Source organism: Gorilla gorilla, chromosome 11, assembly GCF_029281585.2.
Source record: "Gorilla gorilla gorilla isolate KB3781 chromosome 11, NHGRI_mGorGor1-v2.1_pri, whole genome shotgun sequence".
In the NCBI taxonomy this organism is placed as follows: Eukaryota; Metazoa; Chordata; class Mammalia; order Primates; family Hominidae; genus Gorilla; species Gorilla gorilla.
In genome coordinates, this window is record NC_073235.2 from 51515133 (window position 1) to 51533657 (window position 18525).

At 42.9% G+C, this 18525-nt stretch overlaps 1 protein-coding gene across 1 annotated transcript in view; it reads left to right on the forward strand.

The window, feature by feature from the left end:
• KIF5C (kinesin family member 5C) overlaps positions 1-12376 on the forward strand; it is a 151415-nt gene extending 139039 nt beyond the window's left edge. Inside the window, exon 26 of the mRNA XM_031008573.2 lies at positions 8705-12376. The gene's annotated coding sequence lies outside the window, so the exon portion shown is untranslated. The remainder of the gene's footprint in view (positions 1-8704) is intronic.
• The last annotated feature ends 6149 nt before the right edge of the window (positions 12377-18525 follow it).

Here is an 18525-nt window from a genome sequence, read left to right on the forward strand (position 1 = left end):
CCTTCTCCACACAGCTTCAGACACAGCTTCTGTAACTAGGTGCTTCTCTCACCAGGTCACAAAATAAACAGGCCCCCTCTTACAGCTCTCAGGATGGCAGTGTGGCTGAGGGGACTGGCATTGGACAAGGGACCTGGGTTCAGGTGTTAGGTCTTCCACTTCCTTCAAGTTACTTAAACTCACGTCTGTTTCCTCATATATGAAATGGGGAAAATCTTTTATGTTGGTCATTGGCATTGACAGAAGGCTTAAATGAGGTCATGCTTCTAAGCCCATAACAATTACTCAATAAAAATGTTAGCTGCTAGTATAGATGAGCACTGCAGAACGTGGTAGTTGATACATGTTGGTTTATAGTGTCCTTTAATTCATATAGTTGTTACTAAATGGTTTTTAGTTCCTCTATAGCAATAAATCCGAGCGACTGGATAGGGAAGGCCTATTTCTAACTGAGTATCCTAGTTGTTGCTATGAACTGACATAAGGGCTTTTAAAGATAATATTGGCCGGGCATGGTGGGTCATGCCTGTAATCCCAGCACTTTGGGAAGCTGAGGTGGGCAGATCACTTTAGGTCAGGAGTTCAAGACCAGCCTGGCCAACATGGTGAAACATCCTTCCCTATTAAAAATAGAAAAATTAGCTGGGCGTAGACATGCACACCTGTAACCCTAGCTACTTGGGAGGTTGAAGTGGAGAATCGCTTGAACCCAGGAGGCAGAGGTTGCAGTGAGCCGAGATTGTGCCACTGCACTCCAGCCTAGGTGACAAAGTGAGAGCCTATCTAAAAAACATATATATATAATTTACTTATCTACAAGCTATGACTATTTTTAAGAAATGACTGGGCATTTGTCAGTGGAGATTAAAAAGGGGTAGTAATCAACAGATTCAGGAATTGCAATTGAAAAGTAAAGAAATGCTAAATCCTTTTTTGAAAAGTAATTGAAAATATGGAATTCATTGCTTAGCTGAGAGCAAAGCCTTTTTGAGACAGTCTTTCCTGACCTTTGGGATTTTCATTCTGAAGTGTCTCTTCCCTGGGTAGAAATGATCTCAATTGCGTCTTCCCAGCCCTCCTGTGGAGTCAAAGCACATATTCTTACAGCTGGATATCTTTGGAATTTCCTTCTGCTTCATTTCAGGGTTCAAGAATTATAGCCATAATGAGTATTTTGGTTTATTCTCAAGGTTTCAGAGCCTATGAAGATGCCAATATACAAAAATCAAAAGAACCCAGGATAATGCTGGCTTTGATCTTATCTGGTTCAAATCCACAGGGGGCTGCCTCAGGAGGAGATGATCTTTTTCAAACCCCAGAGCTACATGTGGGGCAGTGCAGTGCAACCATGTGACATTGGGCAAGTTACTTGATTTCTGTCAGCTTTAGTTTTTCCTACCGGCTAAGTGGGATCAGGCATCGAGAGCCTAGCTCTGTACTTGGTTTCACAGTGAATCAGACAAGAAGGCTGTGTTCTTGTCCAGTGATATGCTTGTTAGGGGAAGATGGACAGAAAATAAGGTAACTTCAAGTAGTGGTAAGTGCTCAGAAGAAAACAAAAACAGGCTAATGGAATAGGAACACTGTTTTAGAAGAGGGGGTGACATTTAAGTTGAGAACTGAGTGATGAAAAATGCCAGGCACACAGCAACCTGGGAGAAAGTGGTTCGATGATCACTCAAAGGTAGGAATGAATGAGGGTTATTTGAGGAATGTTACCAAGGCTGATAAGGCAGTAGCTCATGGATCTGGGAGAACCCATCTTCATTAGAGTGGATGGGGAGGGAGTTGAGCCTAAGTAAATGAAGGTGTTGAAGCTGTGGGCAACTTAGATTGTAGCCTAGTGTGAGGGGCCACTGGGGCTGTGGGCATGGGAGCAGTGGGAGCTGGTTCATGATTAGACAAGGCCACTCTGGGCTGGACCCTGAAGAAGGGGTAGGAATGGGGCAACAGTAAGCACTGGGGGTTGCCTAGGGCGTCACTGTAGGTGGCCATGGGGGAGGGTCCGGTACCAGACCCAGGTGGTGGCAGCAGGGGAGAAGTGGCCTGAGTCAGTGCCTGCTTAGAGCTGATTCAGCTGTCAGGCTTACTGATGAGGGTTAAGAACAAGAAGAGGAGGAAGGAAGGGAATCAAGGTAGTTCCTAGATTTTTGTGGGCTCTAGCAATTAGGGAAACATTGGTCCCTTTTTAACCATGCCAGGGAAAAATCGGGGGATGAGCAGGTTTTGTGGGAAAGCTTGGTTTCCATCATGTTGTTTATGCGCTGCCTCTCAGACATCCAGCTGAGCCCACCACCCAAGTGGGTGTGTGGAACAGGCGGCTGGATCCTTGGGTCTGGAGCACAGGAGAGAGGCTGAGGTGAGGCCAGGGCTGGAGAGTTGTGACCTGTAGATTGTGTTTATGGCCACAGGTCTGAAGGAGGCAACCTAGAGAAAAGGTGGGCACAGCAGAGAGGGGAGCTGAGGGGCGAGTTGGACCAGGCCCAGGCACTGGAAAATGGGAAGGCCAGAGAAAAGAGGTGGCACCAGCACAGGGACCTGAGGATCGTGTGGGGGCACAGAGGTCAAGTGAAGACCTTGACCCTAGAAGGAAGGTGGTCAGCTCAGAGCTTGAGTAAGATGATGACAGAGACTGGGTGGTTGAAGAAGGCCAGGTGGCAGTGACCTTAGCATGGACTAGACAGACTAGATGAGGAAATAGAGCCGGCAGCTGAACCCACTTTGGGGGTTTTATTTGAAGGAGATCAGAGAAATGGAGCGATGTGGTGGTAAGGTGGGGCTGCGTTGCTTTTCTGTTGTAAGATGGGAGATATTACAGCATAGTTGTGTGCGATGGTGATGGTATAGCCGAGTTGGGCAGAGGAGGAAGCACAGCTGTGGGTGGGCGGTAGATGGGGTGCATTGGGAGGCAAGATCCAGTTCACCTTAGAGCTTGTTTTCTCGTGCAGGCAAGAAGCCAGATGATCAGCTGAGAGAGAGGGAGGAAGCAGGGTCTCGCTCTTGAGACCAGAGACGGTGTAAAATCGACCTCTCAGGCAGTGCTGAGTCTTCTTTGCAGCCCCACACTTAATGTAGACACCTGATTAAACATCTGCTCAGCTCCCTGGTTTTGAGAGCCCTGGAGATCCACTTCCTTTCCAGGCAGTGCTTTGGCAAGCCAGGGGACTTGTTCAAATGTCTCCACCAGATGGCGCCAGTAGGGCATTGCTGAAACCTTAGATGTTTTCTGAAAGACGGAAGGCAGAATGGTCTTTTTTCTTGGTTTTCCTATATTTAGACCATTTTATCTCAAACTTGAGTAGTAAATAGAGTACTTTGAAAGGAATACAGTTCTCACAGATCCCCAGAGTTGATTTAAATTATTTTATTATAATACAATTTGCACATTGTAAACAGTATACATTCCCTACTTACAGATCTTATACAACTGTCAAGTCAAAACAAATTTAGAAATTAAATTGAAATAAAACCACAAATAAAAAGTCCAAACCACCAAACTTCACATAATTTAATGAAAGAAGGGGTTTTTCTGAAAATAAAGAGCTAGGTGCAATGCAACCCCGGAGTGTGTTGCTTCTTGTAGAGTTTGGGATGCCTGTTTTTTGTGTGTCGTGGTGTGACTCAATTCTTTCACTCCTGTACTCCCAGCACTCTGAGAGGCTGAGGCAGCAGGATGGCTTGAGCTCAGGAGTTTGAGACAAGCCTGGACAACTTAGCAAGACCTTGTCTTTACTAAAAATAAAAAAATTAGCCAGGTGTGGTAGTGCATGCCTGTAGCTCCAGTGACTTGGAAGGGTGAGCTGGGAGGATCATTTCAGCTGGAGAGTTTGAGGCTGCAGTGAGCTGTGATCATGCCACCACACTCTAGCCTGGGTGACAGAGTGAGATCCTGCCTCAAAAATAAATAAACAAATAAAAACAAATACATGAAGATTAGCCTAGTGCCTGGCACTGAACAAGCACTCTGTGCTCATCTGTGTTGTCCTCATCACCTGATCCTGTCTCCTCATTCTACATCCCAAAGAGGCGGGATGAGCTGTCAAGATACCATAACTATGAGTGGTAGATCCTGGGCTAAGAGCGATGATCTTCTCTGCAACAGTTCTCAAAGTTCTTGGCCTTAGGACCTTTTCTCCTCTTAAAAAGGATCAATAGACTGGGCATGGTGGCTCACGCCTATAATCCCAGCACTTTGGGAGGCCAAGGCAGGAGGATCACTTGAGGCCAGGAGTTTGAAACCAGCCTTAGTGAGACTCTGTCTCAATAATAATAATAATAAAATAAAATAAATTAAAAATTAGCTAGGTATGGCAGCGTACGCCTGTAGTCCCAACTACTTGGGAGGCTGAGGTGGGAAATTGTGCCCAGTAATTTGAGGCTGTGGTGAGCCATGTTTGTGTCACTGCACTCTAGTCTGGGTGACAGAATGACAATCTTTCTCAAAAAAACAAACAAAAAAGGATCAATGAGTTTATATATATATATATATATATGGGTTATATTTATTGATATGTATCATATTAGAAATTAAAGCAAAATATTTAGAACACTGCCAGGTTCATTTAAAAAGTAGTAATAAGCCCATACATGTTACCACAAATGTGATTTGTAATGAAAATAACTATTTTCAAAACAAAAAATAGCCAAATGGCATTGTTTTACATTTTTGCAAATCTCTTTGATGCCTGGTTATTTAATAGATGGCAGCTGAATTCCCCCAGCTGTTTCTGCATTCTGTCTGTTGCGGTGTGCTGTTTTGGTTGAAGTATATAAAGATAATCCCCCCTTGTCACACCAGACAAGATTCTTGGCCATTGGACAGCTAAGAAAACTGTGGAATGGGGAAGTTGGGATCATAGTGCCCGTATCACAGGCTTGTCTGGGATTGAATGAGAGAATGTGAAAGAAGAGAGAAAAAAGTCTTAGAAGAATACCTGGCAAAAATTAGTCCCCCGTGCATGTTAGCTAATGTTAAAGTGGTCATGGGGACAGACCTGAAAAGACAGCTGAGGTGGGACTGCAGGGAGAGAGGACAGAAATAACTGTAGGTAGGTGCTGCTGTGGCAGAGGACTTTGAAACTGGCAATTTCAACCCAAAGAAGGGAATTGTGGAGCACCCGGAGGCAAGAATTCCTGATTCCGTCTACAGCACAGTAGGCTCCTCCACTTTAATACTCCTCAGCTTCATGCTTCTCAGAGTCATAAATTCAGAGCAACTAAAATTGTTCCTCCACAGCAGATTGTACCAAAGCTCCAATGAGATAAATCCACTTCTATTCAGCAGTGATAAGTAGAGTACAATTGGTAATTCTTATAATGTGGGGATTGAATTATAAAAAGGCAAAAGAAAAACTGAAACTATGTACTGTTTGGATTAAGCTTAAATCCACTGCAAGCAATTGCAAAAGCCCAAGTTGGGTGTGAAAATGGTCTCTAAATACTTCTTGCAAAACCCTTGTATAATTAACTTCCTTCATTAGCTTTCCCCACCCCTTTTAAAGAAAGGTGATTTTATTTCCTCCTAAATCTGGTCACACGTTGCCACTTTGAATTACCATCTCCAGTTTGGCAGAGCGCCAGGGGAAGTCCTAGAGCAGGTCAGTTGGTCCAGTCCCCTGCCTCTAAGTGAGTTAGTGGCTACTTGGAAGAGAGTCAACAGGACTGGGTTTTAAAGATTCTCCAGACTCCTCAGTCTCTCTGCGATTAGAACAGACAGAAATGCTTTATCTCAGGGCAAAACCATTTACCTTTAAAATTTATATCTATTTTCTCCCATGAATTTATCTAAGGATATGAAGATCCAGATAGTGGGAAGGATGGATGAGAGCATCCTGCTGGAATCCATGTTTCTTGGGCCTGCTGGAAAGACTTCTCAGCAGACAGGCCCGTAGAGACCCTTAACTGGGGATGAAGAGGAACGCTGCATCCTAGTAAAGAAAGGACCCTTTATTGGCAGAGTTCCTGTGCTTTTCCTCTCCTCTCTCACTCTCCTTGAGGTGACTAAACTAAGCAGGTGGGGCCTCCTTTGTGGCCCCGTGTTTCTTCCAAACTATGAGCCAAAACCTGCTGAATCTTGCCCAGCGGGGATCGGGGGCTTTGACTGAGAGGCCTTCCAGGGGGAAATTGTGTCACTTCATGGTCTGCTGGAGTTACTGAGGCCGCCCCATTGCATTGCATTTGTGTCTAGTGCTTGCTGTGTCAACACGGTTTGGCTGCAAACATTGCGTCAGGCCATAATCCCACAATCCAAGGTATGTGCTGGCACCTCTCTGCCTCCAGGCACGCAGGACGGCCATCTCATCCGACCAAGGGGATCTTATCTGACCAGGGGGATAGCGTGCGTGGAGAAACGAACCTGTGAGAAAGTGAAATGGCAGTTTCAGTGGTGGCATTCAGGCAGGCACTCCTATTGGTTTTCAGCTCAAAATGCATTTTAAATAACAACTATGACCATGCTTTTAGGTTTTTCACTTCTAATACTGACAATAAGCCCAAAATTTCACCAGAAAGGCCATGTTCTTCCCAAAGACATCTTACTCTCTTGTGACTTCTAAAAATGACAGAAATATCACCCTCTAGGGTTGTTTAAGCCCTTCTTAGTTGTGTAGCTTTGCCACTGTGGGTGATTATACCAAATGAGTTCTGTGAATATTTTTTCTTGTCAGTGAAGAGGTGGTTTTGTTTTTGTTTTTGTTTTTTTGAGACCGAGTCTCACTCTGTCACCCAGGCTGGAGTGCAGCGGCATGATCTCGGCTCACTGCAACCTCTGCTTCCCAGGTTCAAGCGATTCTCCTGTTTCAGCCTCCCAAGTAGCTGGGACTACACATACATGCCACCATGCCAGGCTAATTTTTGTATTTTTAGTAGAGATGGGGTTTCACCATGTTGGCTGGGCTGGTTTCAAACTCCTGACCTCGAGTGATCCACCCGCATTGGCCTCCCAAACCAAAGTGCTGGGATTATAGGCATCAGCCACTGCACTTGGCCAAGAGGAGGTATTTTTAAAAAGAATGTGTTGTTCTGTTTTTTTTTTTCTATTCAGTTTCTGTTCCGTATTTCTTCTCCCTTTTTCACCCACTTTGCTTTTATCTGCTTTTATAACCCCTTTCTAGACTGAGAATTTTTCTATTTATATGTAACATACATCCTGCTGATTTATGCAAAATATGTGAGGTTGCTTACAATATTATAACATATAAATCAGAAGAGTGAAGAAAAAAAAGAGCATGGTAGCGGGAATCTGAGATATTACCACAGTTGAGCACCAAATGTTGATATAAGCCTTCTAGAGGCAAAACAGAAAGCATAATGCATAATGTGTCAGGTTACAGAGGGCTTTTTTTTTTTTTTTTTTTTTTTAAATCAAAAGAGAAGTTGGGCTTTTCTTAGTGGCTGTTGTATTTCCAGTACCAGGTAATTCCATGTATTTCTTAAGGATAAGGCTCTACCTCCCTCTTGTCCTCCCTGTCCCCATCCCCTAGAGTACCATGAGCTCTGCACAAAACCTATAGTAAGATCTCAGAGCTAGGGCCTCCAGCCGGTGACAGGAAGCAGAGCCTTTCAGTGTCTTCTGAAAGTTGAGCTTACTGATGTTGGGTGCAGGCTGACAGAGGCCACTCAGGCTGGTCTAGATGTTCATCCTGGAGATGCGCCCAGCACCAGCCGAACCTCTGGTGGGAAGTGGAATGAAATGGACAGGGGTGGTCTTTTGGAGAATCTTATTATCCGATGGAGACGAAACATACCTTTGGGAACTGGGAACCTCTTTCTACAGAGAGTCTGGGTTAGGGGCCCTGTTGCACCTGCTTGCTATCCTAAGTGCAGGCAAATGAGAAATGTTTTAATTTCCCCCTAGGAATGAGAAAATGCATTATGTTACTCTGAATATCCATAGCCTCAACAGATACCGACTTATGGAAGAGAATGTTGAGACTGTCAGGACTAAATACTTAAAGCAAAATCAGGAAATAGGAGGTTGTGCTGTTCATGTGCCACTATCCACATGTGTCTTTTGAGCTCTCAAAATGTGGCTAAGTCCAAATTGAGATGGGCTGAAAGTGTAAAATATACACCAGATTGCAAACACTATTGTGTGAAAAAAAAAAAATCTCAGTAGTAATATTGTAATGTAAACGATCTCAACATGTAATACCAGTTACATGTCGAAATACTATTTAGGCTATATAAAATCTATTACAATTAATCTTACCTATTTCTTTTCACTTTTTAATGTAGCCACTAGAGAATTTAAAATTAAATATGTGGCTTGGCCGGGCACGGTGGCTTACACCTGTAATCCCAGCACTTTGGGAGGCCGAGGTGGGTGGATCACCTGAGGTCAGGAATTTGAGACCAGCCTGGACAACATGGTGAAACACCATCTCTACTAAAAATACAAAAATTAGCCGGGTGTGGTGGCAAGCCCTTGTAATCCCAGCTACTTGGGAGGCTAAGGCAGAAGAATCACTTGAACCCGAGAGGCAGAGGTTGCAGTGAGCCGATATCGCGCCACTGCACCCCCGCCTGGGTGACACGAGTGAAACTCCATCTCAAAAACAAACAAACAAAAAATATGTGGCTTGTGTTATATTTGTATCTGACAGCTCTGGTCTAAACATCTAGAATTAAACAAAACTTTTTTGAGGAGTAAATTTCTACTGTGTTTTCTAATTCCTGTGTTCTCTCTTTGGTTCTCTTTCAACAGATATGACTCCACGTAGCATGTCAAGGACTACATTAATCACCAATTCCTTTATTTCCCCCCCCCTACAGTTTCCATTTTTTTTTTTATACTTGCTTACTCCAGCCATCTGCAGTACACCAGTTTCAGGTCTTTTGAGCTGTGTAGAGTTTCTGTGTGTACAGATGTGTGCTCGGACTTTTCTCTTTTTGAGAAATCTGAAGGAGATGGTTGCAGAAGATCCACTTACTACTCAGAACCATTACCACCGACTCGGCCTCTGGGGTGTTGGGTGGTTTCTGGGTGGTTCCTGGAGCCTCCTCTGGGCAGTGCACTGTCCCATCTGTACGCCCTAATGTGCCATTCCCTAGAGGGGAACAACCAAGTGCCGTGGAGGCAGGTGATCATGCTCTGCCTCAACTGTCTGGTTTCCTGTAAAATAAACACATTGTTTTATATTTTTAGGGAACAAAAAGTGCTGCTATAGGGTTCAAAGTTTTCATTCTGAACACTTTTCCGAAACAAATTACCCCAAAGACACATTTTGAATATCCTGGTCACATCTTTGGATCTGTAAAATATACCTTTTAGTATGGCACCTGTTAAAATGCAAAGCAAATTTCTTTGGGGCAGAAAAACAATCTGACAGTAGCAGTGTAGAATTTGTTCATTCAAATACATCTGTGTAAATGCAAAAAGTCATAAAATTCACCTCCGAGCTGCTTGCTTTTGAACCTGCAGCAACTAGTCTTAGCCGGCCCGGTTTGAACATCGTTCTTTCAGAAGTGCTGAAAATGCTGCAAAGTTGGATAAGTGGAAATGTGGCTGCCCCTCTCCTCACTACTTCCTCTCTGATCGTTCTGGAGCTTGCATTGGGAATGGCTGCTTTCTCTAACCATTTTCAGCTTGAGTGGGTATTGCTGAAGAAATCCAACATCATTCCAGCAGTTGAAAAAGGAAGCCTTCGGGAGAAAGTGCTTGTCAAAATTTTGTTCTTTGTGCTTGTGTATGAGTAAGTTGCCATGAATAAGTTATTATTTTAACCCATAATTGGCGACTGTTTATATGAATTCTTTCTTTGGCACCAAATAGGTTTCATCTTCTTAGTCACAATTAGAAAAAATCCACATAGATGGATATTTTACATTTAGTTATTGCTTTATCCAAATACATGAATCTAAAGCTGAATCAACCCTTACTTCCAGTTGTGCTTATTAAGAAGATCAATTTCCAAGTAGTAAAGTTTTCAGGGAAACTGACTGTGCTGCTATTTGTTTTGACAAATTTGGGGGTAAGTCAATGACAACCAAACCAATCTCGGTGGAAACTCCTATCCTATCATGTTGTGTGCCCAAGATGAGTGAGCTGGCACTGTGCCCTGAAGCTTTCACCACTGTAATGAAATATATGCCAGGGGAGACTTTGGGCTTTTCTCATGACTGTGTGGGTCGAAGGTAGCTCAAGTGTGTGTGTGTGTGTGTGTGTGTGTGTGTGTGTATGTATGTGTGTAAAGTGCTAAGAACTGTGCATTGACATCCAAACATTTCTTGTATAAAATTTCCCTAGCAAAGCAAACCTGCTTTGACTTAATTTATTTGTTAAATGTTGCACTTTGTTTATGTATGTTTTGTTTTTGGTGGGGAATAAGGAGAGAGAGGACGACAAATTCTATTGAAGTATTTATTTTGTGAAGATGGCAATTTTGCATTTGTTTAAATTTTTTTCATTCTTTAATTTTGTTATCAGTGCCAGCCCAATATACCTGCTCTATCATTATTTGCGGTCTGATAAAAGGGTCCTTGTGGGGCAGGTTTTGCAAAGCTTATCAGGTAGTAACATATGCCACATAACCTTGTTGATATGTTTGCTTCTGATTTGGGAAGCTAAACATTGGTGTTTGAGAGGAGTGCCAATTATTAATTGTCATTACCACTACTCTCCATTACTATTTGTTTGGAAATTGAACAAAGGTCAGTAATGGTTTTTGGCTCTTGTTAATATCCATCATAAAATAGATTGTTTTAGATTCTTTCCAGGGTGATTTTTCCCTGGGTACCCCCTTTCTACTTCTAAAGAATTGCTTGGCACTTTCATGTTTCAAAGGGAAACATTCACTTGTAGTTCCATTTTACTTGATCTCTACAAGGGACTGACAACATTTGCTTTACTTTTATTCACAGAGAAAGTTGGCTTTGATGTCTCTTAAAGATAATTCTGCTAGTTGCTGATCAGCCAGTCAGTTCACCTAGCTTCAATCTTTATAGGACTTCTAATCTAATTTTCCTATAGTGTGACTAAAAGGGAGGCAAATTATTGGAACGGATTATTCAAATGGATCCTTAAATATTGCTATGTATAATAAGCCAGTTATTATATCAGGACTATGTTCTCTGTAGGCCACTTTCTAAAAAAGCCACATATGTGCAATTTTCAGGTTTTTAGACTATTGCTCCCTGTACTTTAAATGTAAAAACCACACTTCTGAACAACTAAGCTCATGAATATGATTTTGGTTATATGCAGCTTTTGACTAGCATGTATTGTGTCTTTTTCTCCTCTATGAATAATTTTATATTTCATGCTACTTCTTGAAAGTTTACTCTTTGATGCTCTAAGAGAACAGCCAGATGGTTTATATGAATAATCTTTATCTGCAGGATGGTGGATTGGTAAATTAGGAGAATGTTGTTTGAGATATCAAGATTTATGTCTGGGAACTAAAATATATAATGCCAAATGTGTTTTTGTCAATTACTAGAGAATTCTGTGCAAACATATCATCTCTTCAAATGCTGCACACTTTGCTTTTGTTAAACAGGTAGTAGACAGAACAATAACAGTTTCGCATTAAGACTTTTAAAGGAAATAGAATCGTGATTAAGAAATCAGAATTTATAGATATATTGGGATAAATGAAGAAATAAAAATGTTTGTCTAGAATGTAGCATCTAGTGACTTTTTAAAGCCCTAACGTTTACATAAAGAAGCTCTAGTTCTTATAGAAATAACAAAGCAAATAAAAGTTCTTAACAATCCCCTCTTTCGAAGTGCATTTTTTTTAAGCAGGGCAGGAGACATTTGGACTATAGCTATATGACATATTGGGAAAGGCAGAGGGTGGAGGGAAAATTTCACTTCATTGTCTAGCCCAGAATCTTGAGCAAGCTAAAGAAACCATCATAATCTAAAATTGCTTCATTTAACACTAACAATTTAGACTTTTTAAACCAAGCATTGAATAATGGCTGGATAACTGCCGAAGTAAGCGCCGCTCCATGAAGTCTGCTTACTTATTTAAAAATTGTGTATCAGTTTTCAATACTGTTCATTGTGTGCAGATATAAGGGGAATAGGGCATTCTGTAGAATTATACATGTCTAGTTTGTAAAGTGTGTCCTGTGTACTGCAGATGTGTGTTCTCTGGGCTTTATGTATCTGTACAGTAGCTTTCACATTAAAAAAATTGTGGACAAACTTGTCCGGGGGGTTTGAGGGGAGAATGGTAGTTTATATCAATAACGATGCTGTACTATAGTCCATGTAACAAAAGATCTGGAAGTCACCCTCCTCTGGCCCACGGAAAATTTTGGTAATCTTCTAGGTTCTAAAATGAAGATGTATGGGTACTCTGGCAGACTGCATGTTGTATAATTTGAAAAATACTAAAAGTGGAAAATAAAATTGAATTAAACTTTGGCTGGTCTGTTTCTCCTTATTTGAGCCCACCCTGAAGGTATGGTCATTGGAGATGTCAGTGCCTGTGTGAGGATGAGCCATTTTCTGGCCTCAAAAGAGTTCACTTCAAGTGAGCAGGTGCCCCAATACACAGCATAAGCAAAGTCAACCTTGACCATTTTTGCTTTTACTTTGCTTAAATATCTGCTCTAATTTTTTTTTTCATTTCAGAACTAAGAAAACTTGACATTTGTCACTTCAATTCTGAAAAGATAGCAGCTGTTGTAAAAAAAAAAGTGTCTTATTAGCTTTGTTAAAAAGTAGGATTGACTGAAAGCTCAATAGAGCAGTGTATTCACTGAATATGTGAATTTCTTCTTGCCTGAGAACGGCATTAATTCTCCACCAAATGAATTGGAGCCCTGTTTGCATATGTTGAAAGATTATCAGCATCTTTTGAGGATTGGGGTGTTTATATTCCTGTTTAACCTACTGATTCTTAGCGTTAATGTACAGGTCTGAGATCTCGTGAGAGGACACCGGAGCATGAATCCTTTGGGGGCTAACCAGTGCCAGGACACAGGATAATTTTTTTTTCTGCTCTCATAACAAGGAGACTTCCCTACCTTAGGACACTAGAATCGTGTGACCATGCATGACATTGTGTATGTAAAGCATCCTCATTCTTGTGCTTGGTTTGATTAATGGTGCATAAGAGCCAGACAGTAAACCTCTTTCCCTTAATTGATTAAAAATGTAAAGGATAGATGTCAAGTGAATGTGTAATTAAGGGCACTGCAAATGGTGTGCTTTTATGCTGTCTTATCCATCTTTTTCAAAATTGTTATTCTCCCAAGAACTCTGAAGAAGTTTCCAGATATCAGATTGTTAAAAGTGACTTATGTAGTAAACTTCAAACGTGGTGGTTGAATATTCAGCTGATGCCTGTGTGTTTTAGATGGGAAAGCAGTTCTCTGAAAGAACCAGATTACAAAGCAAATTTCAATATCAATGGGAAATGACCCCCACAGATCCCAGAACACAGCAGCTCTGCGATGCAGTCAGACTGCATTGATGCCAGTGTTCTCTTGGTTCCTGCAAGACTTTCTTGAGGTTTCTTGTTTCCGCAAGCTCTGAACTGGGCTCTGGCTTTGCCTCAGAAGCACAGAGCTGGAGCATCTGTGGGAGAAAGTGGAAATGGAGCAATAATCTGCAAAGGCAATTACTGGTGATGTGTGTATTGGCAGGTTTCATTCTAGCATTTGTGACAGGTCGTGTCTTGTTATTTGTCTTGTGTACATAATACACTGAGGTAGGAGTCACCTCTTGGATGACACATTAGTTGAAAATGTGGGCTGACTTGACAAAAGGCATCCTGAGCCATGGAGTTTTCACTTTCCTTTTGGCGTTTGGTGGTGGTTCGTCCAATTTGCAAAGAAAACACAAATCTCTCTGTGGGGTTAGTTGGGTTCAAAATAATTTTTAAAAATCCCATAGGTAACCACTGTTGGTGGTCTTTCTGCCTCCATTACCCTGGATGGCAAAGGCTGGGATTCTCCATCTGCTTTGCTTCAACAGCAGTTTGTTCTGGACTTCCAGGAGGCCCTCTTTGCCGTCGAGCACCTTTTAACCCTTCACCCTTCCCCATGCCCAGATCACAAATGATTCTCATAGTATAGCTGTTCAAGATTTATCTACAACAATATTTTATTCCTTCAGAATGTAATTAGAGAAATTGACAAACTTGTTCTGGATGAAACGAAACAGCATCAGAATCTCATAATGCTCAGAAAGCTACAATAAGCAGTCAGCTATTTCCAGGGCACTATTCTGGCTGTGTGCCAGACACTGTTTTAAATGCTTTACATGTATTAATCCATCTAATCTTCCTAATAACCCCGTGAGGAATGCACCATTATCTCTCCTTTACAGGTAAGGAAACAGGCGCAGAGAGATTAAGTAGCTTGCCCAAGGTCTCACAGCCGGCAAGAGGAGGCGCCAGGATTGAAACCCACACAGTCTGGTTCTAAGGTTCATGCTCTCAACAGGTAGTAATACTGCCTCTCTGAATAGTGATTGGGATATACATATATGTGTGTGTGTACCTCTCTCACTCACTCTCTCTCTATAGTGGTAAGCAGCAGCCAACCTCAAAAACCCTTTTGTAAAGAATTTATACAAAGCTTTATGCCTTTGCAACTTTTCTGTCCTCTCCTTTCATTGGAATCTGAGACCTCATTGTTATTTGAATTACTTTAAGCAATCAAATGCATCTAGGAAAGAAATAATAGTGAAGGAGGATGCCTCACAGCAAAGGTGCCTGATGACACTGAACTCTACAGGAAGGCTGCGTTTCAGTAGTGCCCTTGTCAGAATCTTTTTAATACATAGCATACTTAGAAGAAGTGTAGCCATTACTCTGTCAGTTTTCAAATTATGTGTCATAAGAATTTAACTTATCCTCCATGTGGATTTTTTTTTCTTTAAGATGCTAATTCTCTCTGTTTGCATTAAAACATGTATAACCTATATTCTTCTGCTTCTTCAGTAAAAAGCTCTCAGTACTCTCTTGCCCCACCTGAAATGGCTCTCAGGGAAGGGCTGAGGGGCACTGGATGAGTTTCCTCTCATTCCCAGGGATGTGTGAGGCCTCAGACGAGGCTGTCCCCTACCTCACCTCTGGCCCCATCATGATGATTAATGGGATCTCATTTTAGAGCTTTAGGTTTTAGAAAAAAGAAACATGCCAGTCATACCACACATGCATGTGCAAGTCCAACCACAGAAGGCTGAAAACAGTGGGGTTCCCTTACGAGCTCCTCCCTTTACCTGTGCCTCTCCTGTCTGAGGGTGTTCTGATGGGCTACCGGGGAGCAAGGCTGGTGGCAGATGTGTCTAGGTGACACGATGCTGACTCCATCAGCCAGCGTCCACCTGGCTGCCTGCCTGCAGACCGCAACCTCCAGCCCAGTGTCCTTGCTGCCCTGCAGCACCTTTCTGGGACCTACATGCAACAGCAAAATACCTCTGGAGTACTGGCTGGCAGGCAGTGGTACTACTGAGTAATTCCACATGGAAAGAATGATGCATGCGGGACCTGGATCCGACTCTCAACTTCCCATCCACCGGCTGGCTGGGGGATTGTGGTCCAGTGGTTTAACTATGCAGAGTCTCAGTGAGCTCATCTCCATACCTGAATTTAGCCCACGATGCTCCATTCTTCACTGTGCCTTTCAGGGATCAGACAAGAAACTGTAGGAAGACATTTTATAACAGTGCTACTCAAATATAAGGGATTGTTATTGTCAAAAACTTCCTGGGAGAATGTATGTTCGTCCTGGACCCCAGCTATTGCCTTCTACCTAGCATCACCAATACTCAGAGTAGAAGAGGAGAGAATATGCGGAGACATTGGGAATTGTCTGATTCTACCCAGTGACATCAAATCTCTTTGTAGCTGTCCATGTAGGGTTCTTTCTTTTCCCACTGTCTTGGTCAGTTGGGGCTGCTATAACAAAGTGCCATAGACTGGGAGGCTTATAAACAACACACATCTAGTTTTCACAGTTTTGGAGGCTGGAAGTCCAAGTTCAGGGTGCCAGCCAGCACGGTCAAGTTCTGGTGAAGACTTCTTCCTGGTTGTGGACTCCTGACTTCTTGCTGTGTCCACACATGGTGGAAGGGAGGGGAAAGCTCTCTGGGGTCCCTTTTATAAGGGCACTGGACTTATTCATGACTAATGACTAATAAACTCATCGTGATGACCTAATCACCCCAAAAGGCTCTACCTGCTAATATCATCACATTGGATTAGGATTCCAGCATATTAATTTCGGGGAGACACAAACATCCAGTTCATTGTACCCACTTCTCCACCCTCTTTCCTCTTGGGGGAAAACCCACTCTTAGGCTATTTCATGAGTAGAGAATGTGACATACCCTCTGAAGTATGGTGCAGGGAATAGGGTTTCAGGCTAGTTTCCACGCTCTATGCCTTATGGCTTTTCACACCAGAGGGCTCAGGTAAGTGCCCTTCACTCAGTGTCCTGGTGCTGGATCATGAATCAAGTCCATTCAGTTTCCCATACGTGGAGGCAGAAGCCCGGTAATCAAGGTTAATGCTGAGAGACGAAATCCTGGCAGAATATTTGTAGGAGCTTAACAAGTTCCCCAAAGGGAGATTAGAGATGCACAAGGAGTCACTTAGCCGAACCAGCACACAAAAGCACATTCGGCTTCTGCCAGCATCTGGAAACAAGGTGTCTGCTTCCCTTCCATAACCCAGATATTGGAAAGTTCCTGTCCCAGCACACACAGCAGAGGCAGGAACCCACTGTTCAGTGCAAGCTGACTCTGTCCACATGCGGGCCTGCTGCTCCTGAATACCAGATGACTATGATCAGGGCCTCTGCTTTAAATGTTTTGTCTCCAGACTGTCATAAACCCATGAGAACATCAAAATCCAAAGAGTTGAAGTCACATGTTCAAGACCACTTTGTTCATTTTGACTGCAGAGCTCAGGTTCCGTCTCTTACAGTCCTCTGCTTGTCCATCTCAGTGGTACGGATTGGAAGCTGCTGTAGAACCCCGCTCCCAATCTTCCCTGTGAGTTGTTGTCAACAAATAGTGCTTTCCAAATAGCTTTCCCTTTCATATATTGAACAAATAAATTGGAGAGTTCTTAAAGAAATAAAGAGTACATCACCAGGACTTAGAAGAGAAGACTATGAGGGACATTGGGAATCATCTAGTTCCACCCAGTGAAGTCAAATGACTCACCTTGCACCATGCACACCATCAGGAGAGAGCCCAAGCCCGGCGTGCCACCCGCCTCCTCAGGGCTCACTCTGCTGCATCAACCCTCAGCAGGCAAAGACCAAAGCTAGTCACAAGAATGGCACTGGCAATGCACCTTCCTGACTCCATTAGCCCAAATATTGACATTAGTTGTGTGGAAATGTTTTGCCACAGTCATCTGTTGAGTGAGTACTGTGTGGCAGGAGCCCTGTGATCAAGAGTGAACTTCAGCAGTGTAGACTGGAGTTCCAGTGGTTCCAACTCTTTCCTTATCCACTAAGTGCCTCAAACAAGTAACCTAACCTCTCTTAGTGTCGTGCCTGGCTCACAATGCATTCTGGAATAGCTAGTCCTTCACATGCATTCTGGAATCTCTTACAAGGAATGAGTGAGGGTGGCACTGTTATTCACCCCAAATACAGATGAAAAAACTGAGGTGTGGAGATGTTAAATGAGTTGCCCAACATCACAAAGCAAGGTAGTGGTGGAGCTGGCTCCAGAGTCCACATTCTTAACCAAGAGGCTGAGCTCTCCTGGGGTCACATGGCCGCTGAGGAGTGCAGAGGGACTGGGTTCACATCCTGCCTCACTTCCTGAGCTGAGTTTCCTCCCAGATCTAAGCTGCTTCGTATGGAAGCAGCTGAAATTTTCATGTGATGAACTGAAAAAGCCTTCTGTAAAAACGTTAGTGTTCATTCATTATTTCAATAAATATTTGAGCACCTATCTTATACCAAAGATTGTTTTCAGAGCTGGAGAGAGATGTGAATAAGACAAGATAGAGTCTTCATTTCCTTAGAGGCAAATTATAAACAAATGAACAACACTTTCTAAAATGACTTCGTGTATTCAAGTGCTGTGAAAAGAATAAACCAGGGTGCTGTGATGGCAAGTAACTCCAGTCTAGTTTTGACTGGGTGGTCAGGGAAGGCCTTAGTGAGTGAGGGAGCCAGCCATGCAGAGACTGGGAGACAGTTGCAAACAGATGAACAGCAACTGCAAAGTTCCTCAGGAAGGATTGTGCTTGGTGTGTTAGTGGTAATAGAACTCTGATTTTACACAGATAACATTCTCCACACTGGCATTTCTTTCCCTCATTTACCTATCAAAAGGACAATGAGGGCCAGGTGCGGTGGCTGACGCCTATAATGACAGCACTTTGGGAGGCCAACGTGGTAGGATCACTTGAAGTCAGGAGTTCGAGACCAGCCTGGCCAACATGGTAAAACTTCGTCTCTACTGAAAATACAAAAAAAAATTAGTTGGATGTGGTGGCACATGCCTGTAATCCCAGCTACTTGGGAGGTTGAGGCAGGAGAATCGCTTGAACCCTGGAGGCGGAGGTTGCAGTGAGCTGAGATCGCGCTGTAGCA